Source organism: Canis lupus, chromosome 20 (genome assembly GCF_048164855.1).
Source record: "Canis lupus baileyi chromosome 20, mCanLup2.hap1, whole genome shotgun sequence".
NCBI lineage: Eukaryota > Metazoa > Chordata > Mammalia > Carnivora > Canidae > Canis > Canis lupus.
Window position 1 is genome coordinate 48,545,664 of NC_132857.1, and position 23,889 is coordinate 48,569,552.

The following is a 23,889-nucleotide window of genomic DNA, read 5'->3' on the forward strand; positions in this document are numbered from 1 at the left end:
AAGAATACAAAGAAGAAAGGCTTCACAGAGTAGTTGGACATAGAGTACTTAGACTGATATATGATAAATAGAATTCTGAAAGGCAGAGGTAGGGTGTGGTAGAGGGCTGATAGTTTGAATTTTGAGGGGACACACAAATTCAGTCAATAGCAATAGGTTGGATCAACTTGTGAAAAGCTGAAAATAACCATATTAATCATTAGTATTTTATCTAAGCAATGGAATAGCAACTGAAGATTTTAGTAGCAAGATTTACCTGGTTGCAAGAGTTCTAGGATGACCTCTAGCCGAAGTGTGAAGGAAGGACTGGGAATGGGTTCAGGAAGGAGAAAACTGGAGGCCTAGGGGTCATTTGGGAGGATATTACTTTCATTAAGGTGTTTGGGAGAAACAGAATTTTTATGGGTTTTAATAAAACCTAATTATATAGGATGATCAACTACTCTCTTACATTCTGAAATAACATTCTAAAAGAAAATGACTAATTGAATCTGTATGTGCTCTCCATGTTTTGCCTGCATTACTGTAATTGGGTACTAACAAATCAAAATGCATTTTTATTCTAAATGACGATAATGGAGAATTTTCTTTTTTCCTAAGAAACATAAGTTTCAGAACTAGTTCTGTAAATAACAATATGTTTATTTTGACAATGTGATGTTAAATGTGATGATCACATTTTTATTCCTAAAACAAAATAATTGTGTGTGTCACATTCATATACTTCTGTCCCATTACAGTAATTTACCATTAGCATATTAAAATAGTGACAATTCTGAAGAGGAAAATTTATCATTTTCATTTCAAAATGTGGATATCCTATAGAGGTATATGTTTATATATAGAACATTATATAAATTTATCACATTAATTTATGGAAATTGAATTAAAATTAGTTCTTATATTCACAATGAATTGAAGCTAATAGTCAATATTTCATCTTTTAAATAATTTCTGTTAACATATCTAGGCAATTCAGTAAAATATGATGTGGAAGTTGAATTATCCAGATAATCGTTTTTATGCTCCTTCTAATTGGAATATAATTCTCATCTTTAGTTTAATCTTTAGATAAGGTTTTTCCAGTTACGTATTACATGCTTAGGCCCCCCAGTTTTTTTTCCCCCAGTTTTAATTAATAATTCCATAGGTCCACCATATCCCTCACAGCTCCTGAAGAACTTCTACCAAATCCCAGGGCTCCTTAGAAAGTAGCATGTAAATTAGTATAATCTTCACTTTTACAGTAGAGTAAATTGAGGCTTGGAAAATTTATGTGATTTCCTCAAGGTAGTATAGGAAGGAACAGAAATAAGTCCATAACAATAATTTTTTAGATCATAAATTCAGAGCCCTTTCTAATATCCCACCTCAACAAAAATCACTTTGCCCAAATAAGAATGGCAATTAAATACTATATATACACTCAGCTATTTCCCTGTTCTTACCATGCATTGATCATCCATTCTGATTTTCCTTTGATTGCATATTTTATGAGGTGGCCCATTTTCAATTCTGTAACTCGTGTTGCTATTCTTTGATCACTTACATACACTTGTTGGCTTATACATAATATTAAGCTGTCCATTCATGTTTATGTCTCTGTTTCATACTTCTAACAGATTTTATTAAATTTTTACTTGATCCTTTTTTTAGATTATTACTTAGGATAACAAGCAAACCTAGGAATGACTGTAGTACATTTTCATTTATTATTGACCCTTTCCTATCTCCACATCAATATAATTAATGTAATTTCATCTATTTTAAGAATGGAATGATAACATGGTCCCTGTAGAATAAGAAATACATATTTGTTTACTTCACTTTTTTTTCTTTTTTTTAATAATTCCAAGTGAACAGATTTTACATGTGCTTGAATTTTAATGCCATTGCTCTTGGAGTTAGTTCTTTGTGTTTCTTTCTTTTTGTTTTTTTTTTAAGATTTTTATTTATTTACTCATGAGAGACAAAGAGGGAAGGCAGACACCTAGGCAGAGGGAGAAGCAGCATCCTCGCAGGGAGCCAGATGTGGGGCCAAGCCCTGAGCTGAAGGCAGCCGCTCAACCACTGAGCCACCCAGGCATCTCTAGTTCTTTGTGTTTCATGTTACTTCTAGTGGGGTTTGTTTTAAAACACTTGTAATGTATCTTTTAAAAATATTTTTAAATCAAACTGTATCAGATACTAAAGGACAGATGGTAAGTAGTTTTAACTTGAAGCAATTTAATAGAGAATGGGAAAAAGGAAAGAGAGTAAGAAAAGAATCACAGAAAAATTGGAATGCTTAAAAATATCATGGTTTGATTTTATTATGAGACTAACGCATAGTAGACTACCTTCCTGCTTTCATTGCCCAGTTATATAGTAATTCCTAACTTTACAGTTAAGTATTGAACATGTGAACACATTTCAAACATCTGAGTATTAGGAGAAAAAATAGTTCAAAGAATAAAATTGAAAAACAGTACCATAGTAGGGTCCCAAATAAGGGTGAAATAGGCTTATTTCAAACAATGGGAGTATTGGATTTCTATAGATGTCAGTCTTACAAATTCAAGGTGTTGGCTTTGAAGATGAATTAAACTGAAATAATTAACTTGCTATGCCACTCCACCAAATAAACAAAACCTAAATAATAAACAAAAACATAAATAGCTAAACAAATGACTAGTTTCTAAAATATACTAGTCTTTCTTGAATTAACTAAATTATAATGAAGTGCCTAGGTTCTTGTCCAATATATACATATGGATTCCTAGGTCAGCTCTGAAGATAATAAGCCAATAAGCCAAAATAGGTTAAATAGTGCCATGAGAGTATCTTTTTAAATCAAGTTCCTCACTTCAGACAAGTATGAGAAACACAGAGCCAATGGGTCAGTTCCTGGCATGGGACATGTTCTTGGGATATGTTACTTGTCTGTAAATGAGAATTTGGTTGTCTGTTCTAAAGCAAAAATAAGGTTCTGGTTTGAATTACAAAAATAAATTCAGACTTTTCTTGAATGTATCATTCATAAAATTCATCCTTTTGTATGCCTTCCATTCTACATTAACTTACTTGAGTGAAGGAACTAGACTGTTCCTTGTTTAGTGCCAACTCCCTACACAAAAGTCCAGAACCTGGTGATCCTTGATTAAAACGTTCTTCTAAATGAACGCATTAATTACTATGTAGTGATTAATCAATGGGAATATTCTATCAATAAGAATACTTTAATATTTTAATTCAGAAATAAAATTTAAAGATTGGAGGATTCAAATATACTGAATGCAGTTTGTAGTAAATATTTTTCTCCCTGAAAGATCTGCTAACTATTCCATAGCTAAAGGAGACAAAATACCCTCCTGATTTTTAGTTTTAGGTAGTTTTGATAATCATATACCACAACCAAATAACTATTATCTCTTCTAGATTCACTCCACCAAAAATCAGTTGACTTCTGAACAAGTATATGACTTTTTTCTTTTCCATAACTGATGCCCTTTTTAACCACCTTGTTAACATAATACATCTTTTTCAAATAGCTAGTCAAGAGCTGACTTTTTTGGAATAGCAATTCACATGTTTATTAAGCTCTCTCTAGGACTATATGGAATGTTACTAAAAGAAATTTCCTAAATATTTCCTTCTCTGAGAGTGAAGAGACTGAAATAAGTAGCATATTTTATTAATCTAATTCTATGTGCTTAATGAAAATAATTTTAAAACTCACGTTAAAAACAGTGTGGATCAGACTATGTTCTAAATTTTTAAAATATGTTATTGAATTTTCACTCTTACAATAATCCAGCGAGATGTTTATTACCTTCATGTAAGGGATGAGATAATTACACATCTCATTTTCTTTTCTCTTCTCTCTCTTTTTATTTTAATTGTGTGTGTGCGTAATTCCTACATAGGAATTTGTAAAGATTATAAATCTGTTTTAATAAATTAAGGTTAAAATTTTTCTTTTTTTTTAAAGATTTTACTTATTCATGAGAGACACAGAGAAAGAGGCAGAGACATAGGCAGAGGGAGAAGCAGGCTCCCTGCAGGGAGCCCAATGCCAGACTTGATATCAGTACCTCCCTCCCCCATCACAACCCAAACCAAAGGCAGGCCAACCACTTAGCCACCAACATGACCCAATATTAGAAATTTCAAAACTCAAAAAACAAACATAAAACATATTCTTAAAGTTGAAAGCAATATTAATAATCACAGTAGACAATCTCTATAGGGAATTCTGGAATTTTACATAGATGTAGATTAAAAAAAAATGCCTGCCTTCTCAGTAGATATCAAAGATTTCCATATTGCATGCTAACTGCTCAGGCAGTTAATTTGCACTAATCAGCTGGAGACAAAGGGAGAGAAAATTACAGTAACTTGATGAGTTAATTTTGTGTTTTATAGTCATTGTCTTCCTGGGTTGCTAAATGCTCCATCTTTAACATAGTTTTGAGATATTATAGAAGCCCTTGTCAAAACCAGGCAACACATTTGTGAACTGTTAAAATCATCTGAAAGTTCTTTCACTCATTTGTTGTAAAAGAGAAACCAGGCCCTCTAAATTGAAAAAGAAAAAGGCAGGCCTGAGGGCTTTTCCAAATCCCTCTAACAGATTCTCTCCCTACAGAGTCTTTCTATACATTTTATTTAGTGGTCTCTATGCATAATCTCTCAAAACAGTTGTTAAATATTCTAGGAATTTTCAATTAAAAATAAGATGGTAGACATACTCTCTTTATAAAGTGATAGAACAGAGTGTAGCTTCACATTAGCATTTGGGAGATTATTTCATCTTCTTCCCAAACGACTGAGTCAAATATGCCATACCCATGAATGTACTCCATCATAGTCTTAAGATTACTGCATAAAGTACTTTAATTGCACAGGAAAAGTACATCGTCCTGCAGAACTCTAAAGCAATAAATCAGAAGTAATTTATGCATATCCTGCTAAGATATTAAAGACCAAGAACACCCTTCAATGTTAAACCCAAGAGACCTTTCATTATTTCTTTCAATGCAGTTTAATACCAGAAAGCCATTAAATGTCTACTATGTATAAAGAACTCTGCTTACAGAGCAGGGCCTACTGAGATGAATACTGTATAGTCCTGGCCTGAGGAGGGTCTTACATATTAATTTCAAAAAGCAAATGGATATCTATTAGACTGATGATCCATAATAGTTGTAAGTTTGTATTATGGAACATGATCACCAGGAAATACTTTTCATAGAGAGGGGGGATAGGTTACTTATGTAAAACAACAACAACAACAACAACAAAAGCAGGGAGGAAATACTCAATTATTTAGAACTATGCTGAAACACTGGCATCTTTCACTTACTGTAGCTCTCTATAGATTAGCAGACTTTCTAGAAAAACAGGGGTTGGACTCTCTGAAGACCAATAGATTCCACAACTGAAAATTTTAAAGAAATCAATACATGGATTAAAGTAGTTTTTACCAAACACTGGCTTCTTGATAATCAAACCATCAGTGAAGGAAGTAGATTTTACTTTATTTTTTTCTGTTTTGAGAATCTAATGGAAAAGGCTTTGGGGATATGACTATTCCTTTTTAAAGTGAATTTGATGGCTCTATACTACTCACCTAGATCATTTTATGTTTTTCTTTATGCCTGAGTTCACTCTAAACAGGTATCATATTTCCCTTGAAACATATGAAATCGACCATATTTAACCATTTCTAACATACACAAAGGGCAATATTTCAACTCAACATTTCCTACCTTAGATACTATATATTATAATTATATCAAATGGAAATTTTTTTGTGATATAGCTTATAAACTCTAAATAGCAATCTGGTACAAATTAAGTAATGAGATAAAAACTGGCATAAATTGTCATAATTATCTAGAATATTTCTGGTGTTTTTACTTTTAACTCCAAATTTTTATAAGTTTATGATTCTAAAGTGGGCTCATCATTTTGCTCTTGGATCTGAAATGAAGGAAATGTGAAACCAAGGCAACTCCTTCTTCAGATAGAAAATAATTGTTTTATTTTACTTTACTCATTCTGCTTCATTAGTCTAGGCTAAGCTCTGAGAATCCAGACAGGGCTTCAGAACAAGTAGTTATAATCAGAAAACATCAGATATTAATTAAGATGCCCTTCAATTAACTTCACATTATGGAGTCCACCATGATTGTACACTGGAATTTTGACCTCATAGCTTTTAACAAAAATGAAAACATGATGTTAATTGCTTTATTGGGACTTTTTAAGGGTAAGCTTCTGAGTTAAGCAATTTATATGTTTTAGAGAGCACCAGCCCTTGAAAGAGACAGAGTTGGTTTGGAATCAAATCCAATAATGCTGTTTATCAGCAATGAGATATTGGCAAGGTATTAAATCTTTGTAAATCTCAGTTTCTTCATCTGAGACATGGAAAAATGAAGAGTAAAACTTACGGAGTTATTGTCAGACTAAAAGTAATAATCCATGGGGAATGTTAAACTATGCTTGTTTAGGTGCACCTGGGTGGCACAGTAGGCTAAGCATTAGGTTCTTGGTTTCAGCCCAGGCTGTGATCTGAGAGTCTTGATGTCAGGGTCCTGAGATTGAGCCCTGTGGGGAGTCCCAGGGTGAGCCTGGAGGCAGGCTCTGAGCTCGGCATAGTCTGTTTAAGACTCTCTCTTCCTGTCCCTCTGCCTCTACCCCCTGCACTGTCTCTCTCTCACTCTCTCTCTGTTTCTCAAATAAATAAATAAATCTTAAAAAAACTTGTTTAAAAGCAATCTATAAATCCTGTTACAAATTGGATATTTCAAAGATATCATAGTAGACCATATCTGAAGGATTTATAACATCATCATATCTAAACCTCTGCCTCAAAAAGGTAGAGGTATATCACTTAATGACTTACGATTAAAGTACACCCAAAGAAAATAAATCCCTTAAAATAACAATTTCTTTGCTTTTCCACCAGATGGTGATTATGTTTTCTTGAGTAACTTTTTTTTTAAGATTTTATATTTTATTTATTTATTTTTGTGAGAGAGAATGAGCACAAGCTGCGGCAGGGGCAGAGGGAGAGAGAGAAGCAGGCTCCTCGCTGAGCAGGGAGTCTGCTGTGGGACTGGATCCCAGGACTCTGGGATCATAACCTGAGCCTAAGGCAAATGCTTAACTGACTAAGCTACTCAGGCACCCCATCTTTAGTAACTTTTAAAGTGCTAATTTTGGTCTTTTAAAGTGAGAAATGTTAAATATGCATATATAACTGATAGCTTCCTTAACTATTTCAAATGCTTATCTCTGTATCTGGTTTCTACTTAGATTAATAACAGATATTCAAAATGCTTTTCTTATATATACATACCTTTTTTAAAACTATGTTCTATGAGTTATTAACTTTTATTCTCTCTAAATAAATTCTCTGATACAAAAAATTACAAGATATAATGATCAAATTTCCAGTCATATTTTGTTTGTGAGGTATTGAATTAGCATCCTTCTGTCTAAATATAATAACTAACCCTCAAAACTACCTTCTTTCCAAGAAATAATAGCTTCATTAGCCAATTAAAACATCTTCCAAACCAATAGTTTACTTGTATACTTCCAATTGTCACATATTTTGGAGATTGGAAACTAACTACTTTTTCCTCACAATTTTCTAATTTCGCTTTACTAAACTGATTTTGCTCTTCTCTAGTCACTTCTTAAATACTTTCATTGGGGAGGAAGACCTTCCTCTGTCCTATGGTCCCTCTAGCTGGACTAAGAATCAAATTGACATGAGACAGATTAATAGGAGAAAATAAATTTAATAAGCATAATCACGGGGTGGGGGGTGGGGCTGAGGGGCATAATCCACACAGACAAGAATTTCTAAAGACAATGAGACAATATCCAATTTATCTGAGCTAAGGAGTTGGAGAGAAACCTGAGGATACAAAGAGAAGAAAACTCATTAGCAAGAAGGGGAAAGGAGATGTTTAGAAAAATAAGAATATTCTATTATTTAGATGAGTTCCTTTGGTAAAGGGGCTTCTGTTAATATGTCTCTTCATGTTGCTGGCTCTCCTTTCTAGTATAAATTTAGGCAATTATGGGCGAGGCAGAGAACCTTTCTTGCATCCTCCAGGGTTTTTTTTTTTTTTTTTTAATCACTTTTAACTTGAAACAGTCTTTATGTCAATGTGGCACATTTTGGGGCAGTCCACCCAGGGTCCCTACATTTTCCTATTTGGTATAATAGAGGAGAAAAATTTAAGAAGGAAATAGATGCATTTCCTAGATATTTGGCAAGCTATTGTGGCATGTCTCAGTTGAGATTAGTTCCAAAAGTATAAATTCTTAGCTCTTTTAAGAAAGAAAAGACAAATATATATATATATATATATATATATATATATATAAAGCAGAAAATAACTGGAGGAGAGAAAATAAAAAAGGGAGGAGGAGAGGAGGAAAGGAAGGGAGGGACGAAGGAACAGAAGGACAGAGGGATAGAGAGAGAAAGCAAATAAAGCACATTCATTAATTTATTTTCCCATTTAAAGTCTGACTTTTTAGAAACAAAATAAAATTCATTTTGAAATTTCATTTTCATATAAAAGGAAAGCATAAATAGGATGTAGTAGCAAAGAAAGAGCTAAAATTGTCAGTGAAATAAAATATAGCTTGGTGATCTCACCAAATTTAGAAATGTGTATGCAGGGATCCCTAGGTGGCGCAGCGGTTTGGCGCCTGCCTTCGGCCTAGGGCGCGATCCTGGAGACCCGGGATCGAATCCCACGTCGGGCTCCCGGTGCATGGAGCCTGCTTCTCCTTCTGCCTGTGTCTCTGCCTCTCTCTCTCTCTCTCTCTCTGTGACTATCATAAATAAATAAAAAAAAAATTAAAAAAAAAAAAAAAGAAAGAAATGTGTATGCAGGGGATCCCTGGGTGGCGCAGTGGTTTGGTGCCTGCCTTTGGCCCAGGGCACGATCCTGGAGACCCGGGATCGAATCCCACGTCGGGCTCCCGGTGCATGGAGCCTGATTCTCCCTCTGCCTGTGTCTCTGTCTCTCTCTCTCTCTCTCTCTGTGACTATCATAAATAAATAAAAAATTAAAAAAAAAAAAAAGAAATGTGTATGCATTGTTCTGGTAGGTTTGATTCCTAAGGTCACTGATATATAACAGCCTGCAGCTTCTCTTCCTCCTCTCCCTTCAGGTATACGAAATCCCAGGACAATTCTACAAAGTCTAACAGTTAACTGGGAACTTGTACCACATTATCTCACTCAGCTTCTTTGTGGTTTATTTGTTTGTTTTCATAAATTTGTAGAAACTAAAATGATATACCGCCCACCTAAGGTATAATAGAATCCTTTTAAGAAGCTCAAACAAATATAAGGTAGAATATAGTATTTCTCTGTCTTTTGAGGTATCTAGTCCTGTTAATTTCTCTTTGTGGAGCTATTCTGTGATATTCCGCTTTCCTCTCATTTTTATACCCAGCTTTATAGTTCCAAGGTCGTCCTTTTTGTTGTCTTAAAGCCTACTTTGTGATAGCGTTCACCTATTTCTATCCCTTTTTAGCTTACCTAATGTCCCCAATATACCTAATTTTCACATTGTTCAGACTGGGATGAAGAAACCTTATTACATGATTGAAGAGGTAAAGGAGCAAATGAAACAGACAGGAAAAAAATACCTGAAAGTACCAATTAAAATGTACAAAATGATCCCATTCAACCTTTTATTGAGTGACACTTTTCCATATGTTTCAGGACATTTAGAAACAGCTTTGCTAATTTAATATATAGGGAAAGGACCCACGATGTTTCTATGCATATTTTATTGCTATAAATATCTTCAGAAGGGTGGGCATGAGGGCTTGTATACATATATACAGTAAGATTACAAAATCAGCAATACCTGCTTTGGGGACCACTAATCTTTCACTTTCCCCTTTCCAGACTGTAAATCTAATGCACTGGAAAATCAAAATATATTTGTCTTGATCACTATCTAGGTGCTTGGGAAAATACCAAAGTTAAGGATATGGAAAGGAAAAAGGGAAATTATTTTTTTAAGGAATTAAATAGCAATGAAAGAATAATGTTTAAATCAAAGTATCTGGAGAATGAGAAAGCATGAAAAACAGTTGAATGCCCTGGACAATAATCTTCTTTGGGTAAAATGGAATTAGTTTAAAGTTAAGAAAGGAATGAAAATAAATACCCGAACAATTGTGTTATAAACAAATTTGCTATATTGACCCCTTCAAAGCAGCAGGATGGAAGCAACACCTGTCCAGAATCTAAAAGAGTCATGGCTCATTTTTCCTCCCTCTTCTTTGAAAATGTTATATATTGAGGGTAGGGCATAGGCACAGTTACAGAAGTGCATAGATGGTTAAAAGGAGACATGAGTCTATGCATGGGCAGGTTGTTCTAGAATGTCAAAATATTCTAAGATGGAAAATGAACACAGAAGGAGAAGTAAGGAAGTGCACTTCAAAACTCATGGCTTATATTCTAGTCATCATTTTGTTCTTGGTTTCTCTCTCCCTTTTGTGGACATTCTTTTATTCCTACAGCCAGAATGGTGCCTATACATATCTATGACTTCCTCCACTGACTTGTCTTTGCACAACGGGGGAACACTATCTTTCCTGATGAGTTCTAACGATGAACTGGCTGCAGTGTAACAACCCAGGGATACTGTGTCCTGCCCTGATATTGTGTCCAGATCATAGGATATAACTAATGGGGCACCTGGGTGGCTCAATTGGTTAAGCATCTGTTGGCTCAGGTCATGATTCCAGGGACCTGAGATCCAGCCCCACATGGAGCTCCACGTCTGGCACCTTGCTCAGTAAGTAGCCTGCTTCTCCCTTTCCCTCTGCCTGATGTTCCCCCTGTTTGTGCTCTCTTTCTGTCAAATAAATAAATATGTCAAAAAAGGATATACCTAATAAACAAGAGAACCCCATTCCATGTACATGGAGGGAAAAACAGAAAAGTGGAGCTGTTTAATACTGATGCATATATAGATCTGATCTCTATCTGTTCTCTACACCACCGTTTAGGTCAGGTAGCTACAAGAAGCTCAAGTCTCACAAACTAGAATCTAAGCCAACAATGTGCCCATAGCATTTTTCTGGCCCTATCTGAACCCAGGAAAACCTTCTATTGAGCCTTTAAAATGGAATGTCTGTCATCAATAAATTCTTTGTATTTTGAACCTCCTAACATTCCTTTCAGCATTTTTATTCTGCCTGCAACCTGGTTTTCACTCAAGGACACAGTTTCCCCTGAGCTTCTTCAGTTGATAGCTGTTTTCTATCCATATCCTTCTTCCCCCTTTACTATTTGAGTCTGGAGGTTTTGAAGCTCACTGCAATTTCTGGATAATTTTCCCATCTCCATCCCTTAAAAGTGTCCACCCTTTGATCCTCTGATGGCACCATTATCCTCATCACAACTCTGACTTGGTTCAGGAATATCCTTGAAATTTCTTATTCCTTCCTTACTCCTTCTCCAAAATAATTCCTGATTAATTCTTCATGATTTTAGCACATATGAAGATGATTTTTCCAATACTGTAGACAAGTCTGTTGGATTCTTGACCTTTTCTCCTCAAATGATCATGTTCTTCCCCATACCTCAACCAGCCACTCTCATGATTATAGTCCAAACTTGCCATTCCCAAAATATGTAATCTCTATACTTTCGATTTCCAGTATCCCATTCTATGAACACAATCTCTCACCCTTCCAGCTCATTAACCTTAGTAATTTACCCCACAAGCCTTCAACCCTTTAGATCGTTAATCCATTTTCAACTGTCTGCCCTTACCTCTCCTATGCCCTTTCTTCCTTTTATAACCAGTTTAAATCCTATGCCCAATCATTTATTTACTCCACTGAATACACCTTCAACTTCTGTATCCATTTGTGCTTCAACAGTGCTGCAACTCTGTACCTGTACCCACCCACACAGGTAAATATGGCTGGAAGAAAAAGGAACACCCCCAAAATCATGCTAAATAGTATAGGCTAGCAAAATATGCCACTCTAAATTATGCCACTCTGGCATAAGGATTATTTTGAGCTGAAGGCTATTAAGAAGAAACAGATACAAGGAAAGTTCCCTGCCTTGCCCCTGTTTGCTTAGAACAAGGAGATAAATTTGCAAAGATGTCTGCCTTCCCCGCTCTACTAGGAAGGACAAAATTTAATCACAGGAAACTTTAGGCTTTTATCAGCCTGGGAGAGACAGCACCAGAGGACTGCACATAACAAACTTTACTAACTAGCTCTTATCTTGCATTAGTTACCATATATTTACCTTCCCTCAGTACACTACCTCTGAGATTCAAGGTCTTTTTCCTTTTTGTCTTATGGCTTCTCTAAAATTGCATTGTTCTGTTGCTAAAATGCTATATAAGCCCAAATTTTAACCAACTCTCAGTTACCCATCCCTGAGTTCCTCTCATATGTATATATGTTAATAAGCTTCTGTTTTCTCTTATTAATCAGTCTTTTGATACAGAGCCCCAGGCAAACATCTAGAAAGGTAGAAGGAAAATATTTTTTCTTCCTAATAGTCTAATTTTACAATTATGATCATAATCTCAGGAATCACAGTAATTATATTTCTTTGGTTTACTGTCACCTACTCTTATGCATCAGTGCCATTCAAAACATGGTCCTTAGCTTCTGGACAGTCTATGACATATTTACTACCAGCCTACAATATATGTAACAGAGTTAAAAGAAAACATTTGGGATATTTTATAGCAATTTTGTCATCAGCTAGACCCCAAGACCTGCCTTTACTGTCCACCTCCTTGTACTCATCTTTGTCCCACATCTTCCTTAAGCTGTTCTTTCTAGTTTATCTCTCAACTCAGACAGATGAAAAGCAAACCACCTCTAGCCCCTTGAGTGATGGCAACTGCTTTGACAGCCCTTCAGCCAGCCCAAGCCACTCAAACAAGTTTGAGCTTAATCTTTGACGGGTGCCTGCATAAAAAGGACCATGGAGTGACCTCTAGAATGACCGATGAGTTCCTTTACCTCATTATAGACATGTTTCCTTAAGGCACATGCATGACCTTATCTCTACCTCTACATACAAGGACAAGGCTTCCCTATCTAAATATTCTTCCAAACCTTAGATAAAAGGATTCATTTTCTCTGGGAGTCATGGCTTCAGAAGCTATTCCCTGTGATCTTATTTGCTGCAAATAAAATTTTCTTTGTGTGACAACTCAACCTAGAGCAGTTTCTGAATCACCAAGGAGTGAACCCACATTGGTTTGGTTACAATTTGACATAGTAATTTTATGTATTATGAATATTTTTAAATTGGATTTGTATTTTATGCTTATTTACACTTTGATTTTTTGAATAATTCTATTGTAATTTTCAAAAGTATTCCACCATGTTTTAGAAATAAAAACAAACAAAAAGAATCTAGTCCTTCACCACAGATAATTTGAGATATACTACCTTAGATTTCTAGTTGATACCCCTGTCTGAAACCTCTGTTGCTTTATTTCCTATACTTGCTCCTAGCTTCCTATTTTATAAAGCAATAGAAGCAATTAGAAGTAAATTTCCACCACCACCAGATCTACTCATCCATCTACCTGTGTCTGTATTCACATACTTTCCTCTTGTGTTATCATGCTTGAACTATGTACAACTCTTCCATTGTGCACAAGGACCCCTATCTTCCCATCTGCTTTCAGACATTGCTCCAGCAGGACTTCTAATTCTTGCCTGTATTATTAAATCATCGCCCTTCACAGGATTTTTCCTATCGATGTGTAGATGGACTGCTATTTATTCACCTTAAAAAATAAGTTTTCTATTCCATTTTTTTTCCCCAGCTCCCACTTTATTTCTCCCCTTTCTGCTCCTTCCCTATTATGGCAACAGTTCACAAATAATTATTTAAATTTATTGTCAACAGTTTCCCTCCTCTCATTCATTTCTTTTTTGATGTCATTCCCTTCAGGCTCTACATAATCTGGCCCCTAAAAATTTATGTTTCTGATCTCATTCTTTTCTCTCTCTCTTTACTCAGCTTTAGCCATACTGTTCTCCCATGCTGTTTCTCAAACATGCCAAGTTTCTTCTGGTTTTAGAACCAGAGATTTACTTCTCTGTTTTGAATGTTCTTGATAGCTGCATTGCTAGCTTCTTCTTTTCCTTCAGTTCTTAACTCAGAGATCACTTTGTCATTGAGGGCCCCACTTAAGCCTACTTTAAACACACCTTTAAGCACCCCATCCCCCATACAAAATTATTTTTCCTGTAACAATCATCACTTTCTTTCATATTACATAATTAATGTTTTTGTTGCTGCTGATGCTGTTATTGTTCTGTGGGTGTTACTATTATTATCATCATAACCATGATTATCATTATCTGCATCCTCTCCTTTCAGAATATAAAGTCCATAAGGCAAGAAATTGTTACTTGCTGTATTCATTGCCCATACAGAGCAGTTATTTGAGGGGAAAAACTATGAAGCAAAACAGGACTACAAGCAATCTATCTAAACATAATAAAGATGCTTTAACAAAGCATTATAGCCAACATTATCTATTGATGAACAAAACCAACTTCTATTAAAATCAGTAATTAAACAAGGATGCCTGTTATCACCACAAAAATACCAATGTTATTTAAAATAACAAAATGTTATCTCAGATGCCTGAGAATGTGCTAAATTTACAAGGTCTATACTTTACCTACAAATTAAAATAATCAGAAATGGAAATGAAAAGTAGAATATCTCAAACACAATGGCACCTCAACTGTAAGAAAGAATAGGTGAAAAACAAAGCAAGCCACAAATACATACACATACACAAATCCCACAGTTTCATTCAATAGCTTGAAATAATTCCTGAATCAATGGGGAAACAATCATGGGAAGAAAAAAATGTTTTATTGTCATAAAGTGAAATGTCTCACAAATTAACAAACATATTTAATGCAATTCCAAAAAAGATCAGCAAATGGATTTGATTGAAGACTATTTTTTTTTTAAAGTTCAGAATGACAAATAGATAACTAGGAAATTATAAAGATCTTTTGAAATGTTTGCTGTGGAAGAACCTATAAAGCTAGATATTAAAACTTACAATGAGGCCTATACTCATACCTTTACAATGGAAGTATCACATTAAAGATAAAAGATATCTACCACCATTATTGTTATTTAATATTTTTTCTGGGATAAAAGCTAATGCAACTTAAAAAGAGAACAAAAAATAGGCATAACACCAGATATAAATCTATAAGGTATAATTATTTTCAGTTTTATTTTATTTCTAGACAACCCAAGAGAATCAACTAAAAACTTCTAAAAATAAGAAGATAATTCAATAAAGTAAGCAGGCCCAAAGTTAATCTACTAAAACTAGTATCCTTCCAACATACAAATAATAAACAGAAAATTTACTATACAATAACAGGAAAAAAAAAAGTTTTTTAAAAGGGGAAAAACTGATCCTGAAGTTTGCATCATTGCTTTCTTTCTCCTCTGGCCATTGAAGTTGCCCAAAGGGAAGAAGGCTAAGGGGAATAAGGTGGCCCTGGCCCCTGGTGTTGACAAAGAGTAGGAGGCCAAGAAGGTGGTCAATCCCTTGTTTGAGAAAAGGCCCAAGAATTTTGGCACTGGAGATGACATTCAGTCCAAAAGCAACCTCACATGCTTTGTCAAATGGCCCACTACATCAGGCTGCCTCAGCAAAAGGCTATTCTCTAGAAACATCTACAAGTGCCTCCCATGATTAACCAGTTCACTCAGGTTCTGGACTGCCAAAGAGCTACTCTACTGTTCAAGCTAGCCCACAAATACAGACCGGACACAAAGCAAGAGAAGAAACAGAGATGTTGGCCAAGGCTGAGAAAAAAGCTGATGGCAAAGGGCATGTCCTCACTTAGAGGGCACCTGTCTTTTGAACTGGGGTTAATATTGTTACCTCCTTAGTGGAAGACAGGAAGGTTCATCTGGTAGTGATTGCACATGATAATATGGATCCTATCGAGCTGGTTGTCTTCTTGCCTGCCCTGTATCTTAAAATGGGGGTTTCCTATTGCATTATCAATGAGAAAGCCAGTCTGGGGCACCTGGTCCACAGGAAGATTTGTACTACTGTCACCTTTACACTTTAACCTGGAAGACAAAAGAGGTCCGGCTAGCTGGTAGAAGCTATCAAGACCAACTGCAATGACAAATATGATGAGATTCATCGTCACCAGGGAGGTAACATCCCAGGTCCAGAGTCAGTGGCTCACATTGCCCAGCTGGAAAGGGAAAATTTAAACAACTGGTCACCAAACAGGCTAAGTGTGTGCTATTGAATTTTCTGTACATAAATGTATTAAAAAGTCCTCTTTAAAAAAAAAATAAAGTTCATCTGGTTAAATAAATAAACTATAACAACAAAGAGATTCTATAAACATTTTGGGAAAAGATGACAGAATTATTATGCACTAGACCTAATAGTTTTTAATATTTATTTTAAAGCTATGGTGATTAAAGGAAATAGATACAGAATTTAATCATACAAAATGAGCCATTAATGTACTAGAAAAAGATGGGATAATTTAAAAAATAATAACATTGTCATCAAAAGGTTTTACTTTTATTTTGAAACCAACTAAAATGGCCATAATTTTTTTGATAGATTCAAGACACTTAAAAAAGAAATTTACAAGGAAAAAAAAAAAAAAGAATCACAATTAACACAGCCAAATGCCTTATGGAGATACATTTACAACTCATATAACAAATACTCATTTCTTTAACACAAAAATAGAACAAATTAACAAAGAGCAACAGTATAAAAATGGGCAAGTGCCAGTGACTTAAACTTCTGAAAGGCTGCTTATCTTCTTTTATCATGAGAGAAATGCAAATTAAAATTATACTTAAATACTACTTACACTTAGCAGAATAGTAAAGATTAAACAATTGTTAACACAGAGATCCCACAGGAGTATAGGTAAACAAGCCCTCCAATGCAGTTTTTTGAAGTGTTAATTCTTCCAACCTCTACAGAGAACTATTTGGAAGTGTATATTACATTGAAAAAGTGAAGAAATTAAATCACACTATTCCCACTTCTAAGCAATTATCCATTTACAGTTGCATCACAAATAATAAAATGTCTAGGAACAAAATTAACCAAGGAGGTAAAAGGCTTGTCTTCTGCAAACTATAAAACATTGATGAAAAAATTAAAGATGACACAAACAAATGGAAAGATGTACCATGCCCATGGACTAGAAGAATTAATAGTGTTAAAATGTTCATGCTACCCAAAGAAATCTACAGATTCAATGCAATTCCTAATAGTATTTCTCACAGATCTACAACAAATAATCCTCAAATTTGTATGAAATCACAAAAGCCCTCAAAGAGCCAAAGCAATCTTGAGAAAGAACAAAATTGGAAGTATCATAATCACAGATTTCAAAAATACACTACAAAGCAATAGTAATCAAAACAGTATGGCACTGGCACAAAAACATAGACACATTGGTCAATAGAACAGGATGCAGAGCCCAGAAATAAACCCATGCTTATATGGTCAATTAATCTTCAATAAAGGAGGCAAGAATATCCAATAAGGAAAATATAGTTTGTTTGTTTTTTTCAATAAGTATTGTTGAGAAAACTGGGCAGCTACAGGCAAAAGAATTAAACTGTACCACTTTTTATATACACAAATACTCAAAATAGACTAAAAGATCTAAATGTGAAAATTGAAACCACAAAACTAAAAACAAAACAAAACAGGAAGTAACCTCCTGGACATTAGCCTTAGCAATATATTTACAGATTTGTCTCTTTAGGCAAGAGGAACAAAACCTATAATAAACTTTGGGACAATATCAAAATAAAAAGCTTTGGCGCAGCAAAGGAAACCATCAACAAAACAAAAAGACAACCTATTGAATGGGAGAATATATGTGCAAATGATATATCCAATAAAAATTTAATATCCAAAATATATAAAGTAGTTATATAAGCCAACTCCTACCACCACCAAAAAAAATAACAATAAACTGATTTAAAAATAGGCAGGGGTTCTTGGGTGGCTCAGTTGGTTTTGAGTCTGACTCTTGATTTTGGTTTGGGTCAGCATCATGGAATTGAGTCCTGCATTGGGCATCATGCTCAGCAGGGAGTCTGCTTGGGATTCTCTCCCTCTTCCTTTGCCCCTCCCCTTGCTCTCTCTCTTTCTCTCTCTCTCTCAAATGAATAAATAAATTAAAAAAAAAATGGTCAGAAGACCTGAGTAAACATTTTCCCAAGACAACATACAGATGGACAACATAACAAAAATGCCCCGTATCACTAATCATCAGGGAAATGCAAATCAAAATTATAATGAGATATCACCTCACACCTGTCAGAAAGGCTAAAATCAAAAGGAGATGAAATAAGTGTGAGGATGTGGTGAAAAGGAAACCCTGTGCACTGTTGGTAGGAATGTACATTGGTGTACCACTATGGAAAATCGTATGGAGATTCCCCTCAAAATTAAAAAGAGAACTATCCTATAATTTAGCAATCACAGTACTGGGTATTTACCCAAAGAAAATGATATATGCACACCTATGTTTGTTGCAGCATTATTTACAAAAACCAAAATATGGAACTGACCTAAGTATCCATCAACAGGTGAAAAAAAATAAAGATGTGTATATGTGTGTGTGCATTATATATATATATACATATATATACACACATATATATATACAATGAAATATTAGACATAAAAATCAATGAAATCTTGCCATTTGTGACAATGTGAACAGACCTAGAGGATATTATGCTAAATGTAATATGTCAGACAGAGAAAGACAAGTATCATATAATTTGACTTATTTGTGGAATTAAAAAAAAAACAACGAAATGAACATGCAAATTAAATAAAAACCAAATAGACTCTCATATACAGAGAAAAAAATAGTGGTTTCCAGAGTGGAGCTGGATTGAGAAAAGGGTATTAAGTATTTCTAGTTATAAGATAAATGAGTCACAGAGATGAAAAGTACAGCATGTGGAATATAGTCAATAATATGGTAATAGTGTTGTATGGTGGCAAATGATGACAACACTTACTGTGATAAGCACTGAGTGACGTATACAACTGTCCAATCACTATGTGGTACACTTGAAATTAATGTAACATTGTATGTCAACTGTACTTCAATGATTAAAAAACAAAACAGGACTAAAGACCTCCAATGAATCAATCAATAATGATTCCATGTTGGTTAACAAAAATCACTCCACATATTCTGTGAGACAAAAATGTACCTTGATGTAATTTTACACCAATAACATTTTTCAACAGCATGCATTTCTGATTTAAGTTACTTGTTTTTGCTATTACTGCTTTATGTTACATCAACTTTGAACCTGACTGAGAATGTCTACCCAGAGTAAAGTGATGCTTGCAGGTCCCTGGTGCCACAGGAAAAATGCTAAAAGCTGTTTAGATAGATAATTTATATTTCAAATAGTTCCTTCTGAAATCTCTTTCATCTTATTCCCAAATTAAACATATTTAATCATAGCAGCAGTTTTTATGGCTACCTGCAATATTTCTTTCCTCACAATACTGCATGTCTTTTGGTACATTGGTTTCATCTGTTTTAATTTTCCCTCCTGTACATAAACTCCGTTAAGTAAATATGCTAGTAAGTAGAGTCAAACAAAATTCAAAAGATGATGAGATCTGGCGATTATTAGATGAGTAACATGAGGCAATTTTTTTAGCTATTCACTTCCTCTATTTCTTTTAATGTAAAATGAGGATAGTATCTACCTCATAATATTATTTTGAAGATTAAAAGGAGCAATCTTAAAGCAGATAGAACTCTGGTTCATAATAAATGCTCAATTTTACTTTTTTTTCTCTGTAAATGCTCACTCCAAAGCCATTCATAACTTATTTACTGCGTTAGCATCACGACAGGCGTATTATATGTTCTTTTCATCTGTGCATTGCACTTGTGATTAATGAATGGATACATGGATAATTTTACCAACCGCCAGTGGTTTCAACTACTGATGGTCTGTTCTTAAGACCGCAAATTCAGATACCTTCTCTAAAACCCAGTCCTATATTCCTAACTGCCTACTAGGTAATTACACCTAGTATCTCCGATATCTCAAGCTTAATGATTTATAATGGAATGTATAATGTCCTCCCAAACATACATAAAACCACACACACACACACATACACACACCACAGAGAGAAACAATCAAATCTCTTACTCTGTTACTTCCAATTTCGTGATTATACCACAATCCACTGAATCACTCAGACAAGAAACAAGCAAGTCACCCTCTTATCCCTTTCCCTGTCCACCAAACACAAACAGGTTATCTTCTCCTGCTGTTCCTACTGACTTAATACCCTCCCCTATCTACCTCAGTTGGAATGCAGCCACAGATTACAGCCAGGTCTCTCTACTTCAGGCTTTTACTATTATAAACCATTCTTTATGTCCTATAAAAATCATCTTTTAAAATGAAATCTCATTCTCTAACTTTCATTCAGAGTCTTTGAGGGATACCTGGGTGGCTCATTTGGTTAAACATCCAACTCTTGGTTTTAGCTCAGGTAGTGATCTCAGGGTCATGGGATCCAGACCCAGGTCTGGCACCTTGCTTGGCACAGAGTCTGCTTGAGATTGTTTTTCCCTCCCTCTCCCTTTTGCTCTTCCCCCCACCCCTGGTTTGTGCTCTCTCTCTCTCTCAAATAAATAAATAGATAGATAGATAGATAGATAGATAGATAGATAGATAGATAGATATATTAATCCTAATTAATCCAGAATAGTTCTTTCAAGCTCACATTAAGTATGTGCTTCTCTTCGGAGCTTTATCTGTCCTATAGAGGATTCACTAGGCCTCGCTTTAATTCAAACTTGAAGAGGAAAATATATATATATTTCTAAATAAAGTACATAGTACATTGAAAACAGAATGAACGAAAGTACAGATTACTGTTTACCTTTAGTAAAATAAGAGTCATCATATTGAAAATCTACAATAAAAAATAGGCAAGAGTAGGAGAAAAATTATTATAAATCTATCATGGTCCAGGGTCTCTGGTACATGCATTAGTATTCATATTCTATATTATTGCATTTCATTTACCATTAGGTCTTTGCTCTATGGGTTATTAACATTCATGTAAACTATAGTTAAAGAAACCACACTTCGTAAATCCAAGGTATATATGGTGCCCCTGCAGCATCTCAAGAGTAGGATTAGAAATTTTAATATTAAAACATAAATGTTGTCACTAGCTATAATCAATATATTTTGATACTGCAAATTAAAGGAACTGAAGATTGGATTTCAAATACCCCTTAATGTAAAAAAGGTGAGAGAGAGAGAGAGAAAGAGAAAGACAGAGAGAGATTCTCTCTGAGGGGAGAAATTAGTAGAAAAAATATAACATACAAAGAATTACATAGTTTTAGTAGAAACCTCTTATTCCTCTTATTCATATGATTTTACTAAGTCCTTTACAAAATTAATTAAAATGTATACCGACTAGCACACAGTATAGAAACATTTGCTACATAGAAACACTGTAGAATTAAATTGCAATTTATTTATATAGTGCAGTTGTCTTTAGAATTTGTTTCTAAAATACAATGAATGAGCATCAAGAGTGCTCTAGGAATGATTTTGTATATAAGCCTCTGAAAGTGGGAGTTTTAGCTAGGACTCAAAGTATTGAAACGACAAACAAGGATATACTACTATAGGGAGAAATTAAAACAACGTTTATAATAACCATCTAAATACACACAGAGACACAGACAAGAGGTAGAATTAACAATAAACTGAATGTCCATTTGCTGTCAAATTCCCTCCCTTAAAGCTATCTGGTCTAATGGATCTCCCTTATAAAACTGGCATGATGAGAGTAGATTAGTTTAGTTAAATTAGAAACGTATGCAGTTATTTTTGAGGAACATGATTTGATCACCAAGACTGAATAATACTCTAGACATTACTAGACTCCTTGGAATTCTCCCAGGTCAGATACAAGTATTGAGTGTCTGCATGTTGTTCAGCTGCAATATTTTAAAACATTTTCCCAGAATACTTCAGGGCTGTATTTCCCCCACTGTCAACTGATGTGTGTTCAGGGAATGCAAACTAATTACCCTAAGCAAAACATAATTAAGGAGGGAACTTTACTTCAAAAACATCACATAATACTTCCCACATACAAATAAAAATGATTTCTGGATTAGGTTTTACATGATTCATTACTACTGTGTACAACTTGTGCAGATAATGGGGAGTGGACTATATTAATTATTACTAATACAGTTAAGATCAAATGGAACTATAAAGCCTCCCAAAAAATTCACTTAGGTACTATTTTAAAATATAAAAGAACATACACTATATATTTAATTTTCTACAAAGCTCTGTATGGTTAGATACTTTGTAATTTTATTATTATTTTTTTAATTTTTAAAAAGATTTTATTTATTTACTCATGAAAGAGAGAAAGAGGCAGAGACATAGGCAGAGGGAGGAGTAGGCTCCCTGCAAGGGGCCTGATGCAGACTGGATCCCAGGACTCTGGGATCAGGACCTGAGCCAAAGGAAGACACTCAACCACTGAGATGCCCAGGTGTCCCAGTACTTTGCAAATTTATGAGGTATCTGTGTGCAGGGGATATTGCTGAGTTTAAAAGAGGTTTAACTAGAAAGTAGAATAAAGCAGGTTTTAGGTAAGAATTTATATCCTTAAGGAACTTGACAAGTCTTGATTGTACTGATTTTGAATCCTCACTGTTCCCTTTCATTAACACTAATGTTTCAAAGCTTGCATATAAAGCTCAGATTCCCAAATTGCATAGTAATAATGAATTTTAACAAAGTAGAAATTAATCTATACAAAAGAAATACTTTTCCTAGCCTCAATTCTCTTATCTTTATTTTTTTTTAAGATTTTATTTATTTATTTGAGAGAGAGATGGTGAGAGAGCACAAACTAGAGCATGAGCAGGGGAGAGAGGGAGAAGCAGGCTCCCAGTGAGCAGCGAGCCTGACGTGAGGCTCTATCCCAGGACCCTGGGATCACTACCTGAGATGAAGGCAGATGCTTAATCGACTGCATCCCCCAAGATGCTCCAGTTCCCTCATCTTTAAAAGAGAGCTTCAGATGTGACTGGGTGGCTCAGTTGGTTAAGTGTTTGCCTTGTTTTAGGCCATAATCTCAGGGTTCTGAGATTGAGCCCTTGTCAGTCTCCCTGCTCAGAGGGGAGTCTGCTTCTCCCTCTCCCTTCACCCCTCCCCTCCCACTTGTGTGCTCTCTCTCTCAAATAAATAAATAAAATCTATTTTTTAAAAAAGCTTTAAAAGACAGCTTCATTTATTTAAAGGCAAGGACTTTCGATTTTATTTCCCTTTCCATTTTAATATCTAATGGCTTTCATTTATTCAAAGCAATTTAATAAGTTTTTACCGTGTGTCACATAATACATATAGCGGGAGACTGGATATAAAATGATAAGCAAAAACATACTTGATCTGATGGCAAATTAGTTAAGAAAAATGTACTTGTTTGCAGATATCCACCAAAGAATCATCTACATAATTTCTTAATGCTCTGAAACAGCTAATTAGGTAAAGGGAAGATATATAAGTTAAACCATAAACTTGCTTTGGTATTTCAGAGTAGCAGAACTTCTATCAAAGACAAATTAAAGAAGATATGTGTGGCACGATTATGGAAAAGTTCATATAAACTTCTGAATTAAAATAAAATGCAAACTGCACTTATATCTGCAATTCAATTCGAGGGATACTTTTTTCCTTCCAGCTGAAAGCAAAGAATA

General features: G+C 34.7%; 1 protein-coding gene and 1 pseudogene across 1 annotated transcript in view; one reads left to right on the forward strand and one right to left on the reverse strand.

Annotated features, from left to right (window-relative positions):
- The window catches only part of LOC140611570 (large ribosomal subunit protein eL8-like), a 40,340-nt pseudogene extending 23,952 nt beyond the window's left edge, over positions 1–16,388 (forward strand).
- LRP1B (LDL receptor related protein 1B) overlaps positions 1–23,889 on the reverse strand; it is a 1,825,680-nt gene that overhangs the window by 821,458 nt on the left and 980,333 nt on the right. The window lies entirely within an intron of this gene.